Below are 5,701 nucleotides of genomic sequence, written 5' to 3' on the forward strand. Positions count from 1 at the left end.
TTGATGTGAGCTGGTAAAAAAAAATGTGGAATTCTAAACTGGAGAATCTGTATCTTTTTTATTTTTTTTAAAGAGTATTATTTTTAATTAGTAACTATTGGATGTACCATACATTGTTATGTTCTGTTTCTCACCTTCCTAATCTTGCTGTTTCTTCAACTGACTATGTATATATACTACCATGTGTGATTTTATCACAAACCCTAAATTTCAGCTACTAACAATAAAGTCTGAAGGTGGCTTTTGTCCTAATCCCACAACACTACCAGGTTTAACTCTGATTTTCTGTTATGGTGCTTGATTCTGTGACAAGAATTCTTGATTCATCATTTTTGTGCATATACAGTCCTAAAAAAATGTATTATTAACACCTTTGTGGAAGTCTGACAGTAGTGGATATGAGTCCACTAATGAATGGTAACCTGTTGAACACAATCTGAGGCTTACATTTTTCTTTCCCACTCTCAATCTCCCCAACTGCTTTACTTTCTGCTTTCCAAAATCAAATGTCTCCATACAGCCAGCCCTTCCCTAGATATCTACTTGTGGAAAACATGCAGATAGGATGTTGATCTTCACTTATCACTAAATACACTCAAGGATTTGAAAAATATAAAAGCTTATATATTTATGTAGAACAATAAATATTATATAATAAACAATATTGTATACATAAATTTATAAGAGTATAGCCTAAGGTCAGATCTGAAGAATTTCTATTTATTAAGGACCATAAATATAAAGTCCAACTAAGAAGCTACCTTCTAAATTGTCATTATATATATACATTATATACATATATAAGTATATATATGTTTTTATGAATTTCATACATAAATATAATATCTTTTTAAAGTTGTTTAAAGACTGTGGATTTCATTGTGGTAGCTTCATGCAGGATTTGTTTTGTTTATTCTTCTCAAATTCTCTCTCCCACACACTCACCTCTCACTTCCCCACACTAGTTTTCTTACTACTTAAATGTTATGTATAATCCTATACTATCTTTTTCTTTTCACTTCCTTAAAAACCTTTCTTTCTACTTTTATAAAGTCCAAACAAACATATACACATATGCATACACACACATATACATATACACACATGCATATATATATATATATATATATATATATATATATATATATATACATACTGCAGCACCACACAGCTGGCTGTTGTGCAGTAGATTGCTCGATGTTCAGTCCTCCAGAAGTAGAGCCAGTAATAGGCATCTGAATCAATGTGAGTCAGGGGCTGATTAAAGATGCAGTACTAAAATCTATACAGTTTTGTTAATTTCTCTATAACTTTAGTGGATAACTGTGGATGATGGCATACGCATGTATTCTCAGCCTTGTTGCATCTGAGGCAAGAGGATTTTGAGTTGAAGGCAAGTCTGGATGTATTACCTGACTCAAAAAGAAGAAAGAAAGAAAGAAAGAAAGAAAGAAAGAAAGAAAGAAAGAAAGAAAGAAAGGAAGGAAGGAAGGAAGGAAGGAAGGAAGAAAGGAAGGAAGAAAGAAAGAAAGGAAGGAAGAAAGAAAGAAAAGCAAAAAATTATATGAGGTGAAAGTTATTATCATATGATTTTCAGAAACAATAACTAAAACTTTGAGAAGTCCTGGAACTCAGTGAAATCCCTTTACTGGATGAATCTATGGCACAATCTACTTTGTGCTCCTCTAAGGATCCTGTCCTTCCTGATAGTGCTTTCGTTCATTAATATAAAAGAAATAATAGGCACATGAATGCTTCAAGAGCAGTATTCAGTTACTCATCATGAACTTTTTCTTTTTTTTTTTTTTTTTTTTTTTTTTTTTTTTTTTTTTTTTTTTTTTTTTTTTTTTGTTTTTGGTTATTTCGAGACAGGGTTTCTCTGTGTAACCTTGGCTGTCCTGGAACTCACTCTGTAGACCAGGCTGGCCTCGAATTCAGAAATTCGCCTGCCTCTGCCTCCCAAGTGCTGGGATTAAAGGTGTGCGCCACCACTGCCCGGCTATCATGAACTTTTTCATTGTAAGTTTCACAGTTTACTGCTGCCTCTGATCGTACAGTCATCTGTTAACAAATCCATTACTCTTCTTTTTCCATCCCTGCCCTCTTGTGCAAGACTCCCTTCATCATGGTTATCCTGGGCATGTGTTACATACACCATCACAGATTCCAAATTTAAATAATTTTAAAAATGCTATCTCCTTGTAGAGGCATTTAAAGTTAATTTATTTTTAATTTCATTAAATGTCTAATGCTGTGCTATATACATTATAATTATTTAAATATATGTGTGTAACAACTACTAAAGAAAAGATGGCTGCGAATTTGAAAGGGAGCAAAGGAGATGGAGTATATGAGAAAGGCTTAGGGTAGAAGGGAAAATTATGTAACTATATTGTAATTAAAATTTTTAAAAATTAAAAGAAAATTTAAAAAGTGTTACATCAAAATTTGACTGTCTCCTGGTATCCTGCTTCAGATATCTCAATTAGCACTTCTCACCTTTAATGCTCCAGTTCATAGACACAATTTGGACAAATTCAAGGGCTTGAATTTGCTTTGAACCCCAGCTTGGCCTACTAGTTCAGTGTTGAAACACTGCCACCATCACAGTCTTTATAAATTAGCTTAAAAAGAACCTTGTTGCTCAGACTTCTCCATTCTGAGACCACAAACATGCATACAAACAAATCAGGTAAATTGCTCACACATATCAAATAAAATTATACTGAGCAATATAATTACTGCAATAATTTCAAGAGTCACATCTCAAATTAATTGTCATGATGTTTATCAAGTAATTTTAAGCACCTCCAGCTTCAGTTTGTCATCAATTTTGTGACATCAAGAACCACTCACATGATGATCCAATCACATAAAAAGCATAGACTGTGCAGGTAAGTTGTCTATGGCCACTTTGACCAAGAGTCCAGCATCAGCAGAGATGTTCTCAAGGCAACTTTTCTAGAGAGGAGCATGCAGGCAATGCAGCATCCATGAGGAAGTGATATTGGCAGCAGTATAGTTTCTAATGCCTTCAAGGGAAGTTTGACAGATGCCATATGCATCCCAGTACCTGCATAGGAAATAGCTTGTGGGTTGGAAAGGACCAGAAATTTCCTACATAGGTTTTTCTCAAAAGGCAGCTAGCAAAATGTCTCTCAAAAATCACTCATGGCACTGTGCCTCCCGTTTGGTTTTATTTTGATCTTCCCTAGTAAACTGTCTCCAAACCATATTTTAGAAGGAATATTATTAGCATATTGTCTCTTAGGTAATGGACTTGTGGGAACAAAGGTCAGAATATAATTTGCTAGAACACAGATCTCTAAGATATGCATGTTTGCCTCATTTCAACCACATTCCTATGTGGCCGTGTCTCCACTGACCTAATCACTTTACAGGTAATTTCCCATCTACCTCTGCATTGATGAGACATTCCCAGAGGCAAAAATAAACTGGAACAATGCCAAGTTGGCAATCTACAAGACAATCAAAATTTATATATCATAGTAGAACCCATTCAATTATTTATTCCAAAACTGTTATGCTCCTCATGAACAAATGTCCACATATCCATCTGTCCAAATGAAAATGGATAATGGAAAAGGACTGGGTTTTTTGTTGTTTTTGTTCTTTTTTTTAACCTTAGTTACCTTAGCAAGTATCTAGTATTAACATTTTCTTTCTGTTTATTTATACATTTATCTTTTAATATTATTATTGAAATATACATCAAATGCCAAATTATCTCTTGAAGATTTAGAAAAAATTACTATGTTTTCTTTTATGTTATACACATATGTATAAAATGCACTGTGATTGTATTTACATAATGACTTTTGGTTATTCCCCCTCCTACCCACTGCCATCCCTGTACTTCTTAACTGACTTTTCAATCTAAATAACGCCATTCCTTAACATATCCCAAATCTTACAATCTTTCTGCCCCATACCATTGTTACCTGGACCTGGCTATGTTATTCTTTTCACTAGATATAATAATATGGCAACAGTCTTTGAGATGTACTTGATGTACTAAGAGACATAGTTCTTAGTTCTTAATAGTTCTTAATATTAGTTCTTAATATTCTTTAGGACTATTTGCAAGCAGCTTGCTTGCATCTCCTCAGTTTTTTGTTTGTTTGTTTGCTTGTTTGTTTTTTTTCTTTTCTTTTTACTTTCTAACTATGCTTATAACCTGTGCAAAATTCATCTCCCCACTTACCTGGTAAGAAGTTGGTATATCACCCAGAACACAGTCATTGACCTTAGTTTTCTACTTGAAATCATTCGTCTGTCTTAGAATTCAAGATATTTTTTCACCAGGCGGTGGTGGTGCACGCTTTTAATCCCAGCACTTGGGAGGCAGAGGCAGGCAGATTTCTGAGTTCTAGGCCAGCCTGGTCTACAGATTGAGTTCCAGGACAGCAAGGGCTATACAGAGAAACCCTGTATTGGAAAAACAAACAAACAAACAAACAAAAATCAAACAAAAAAAAAGAAAAAAAAGATATTTTCTCAATACCGCTCCTTATTCCTGGGTTTTCATAATTCTCATCTAATCATAAGACTAAGTAAACCACATCTCATTTACTTTAGAGTCTGCTAACATGTTTAATTCTCACCAGAAGATTGAATTTTAGTACATAAAGTGTTGACTGTGTCATCTTCCCGACCTGTGCCTCAATTTTTGTGGGAAAATGTAATTTTCCTAATGAATTTGATATATTCAAACACTAAGGTATACCAGATAGTCATACTACAGAAATAAGTGTTCCAAGATCCAACATTATTGTATGTTCAAATTATACAAGAAATATCTCACTGAATTTGAAGAGGTAACTATTTGTGGGATGCAACAATGGGGATGTAACAGTGAGAGAATCTTGGATTCACAAAGGGGATTTTTGTAGTACTATGGAACAACCTGGTGATAACCATGGGCATTAAGGAGCTGTGATGCTAAACTACATTGCTACAAGTGAGGAGAGACAAAATAACAACAGCAACAAAAATAAACATAAAACAAAAAAATACTCCTCCTATGGCAAAGAGAATCACTAAGAATATGTAACAATTCCCTATATTTAGGTGTAAACAAACAAAAAATTATCGTGTTATGACCTCCATTGCCAAATGGAGGACTGAGAGTTAAGAACTAGATTTGAAGTTAGGCAATGGTGGTTCATGTATTTAATCCCAGCACTTGGGAGGAAGAGACAGGTGGATTTCTGAGTTCAAGGCCAGCATGGTCTACAGAGTGAGTTCCAGGTACAGCCAGAGCTATACAGTAATATAGATAGACCCTGCCTCGAAAAAAAAAAAATGAATCCTGCAGCAGATTTGATTTGGGATTTGAGGAAAACAAATCTGTAGCCTTTTCAACCTCTATTGTCTTCTTTATAAGATGGATATACTGTCTTTAAAATGATCAACAAACACGGTATGCACTCTCTGATAAGTGGTTATTAGCCCAGAAGTTTGGAATACAGGAAGAACAACCCACAAACCACAAGGAACTCAAGAAGAAGGAAGACCAAAAGGTGGACAGTGCATTCCTTCTTAAAAGGGGAGGAATACCCAAGGAAGGAGTTGCAGAGATTAACTATGGAGCACAGACCAAAGGAAGGGCCAGCCATCCTAAATATAGCTATCTCCTGAGAGGCTCTGACAGTACCTGACTAATACAGATGTAGAGGCT

Source organism: Mastomys coucha, unplaced genomic scaffold, assembly GCF_008632895.1.
Source record: "Mastomys coucha isolate ucsf_1 unplaced genomic scaffold, UCSF_Mcou_1 pScaffold15, whole genome shotgun sequence".
Taxonomy (NCBI): domain Eukaryota; kingdom Metazoa; phylum Chordata; class Mammalia; order Rodentia; family Muridae; genus Mastomys; species Mastomys coucha.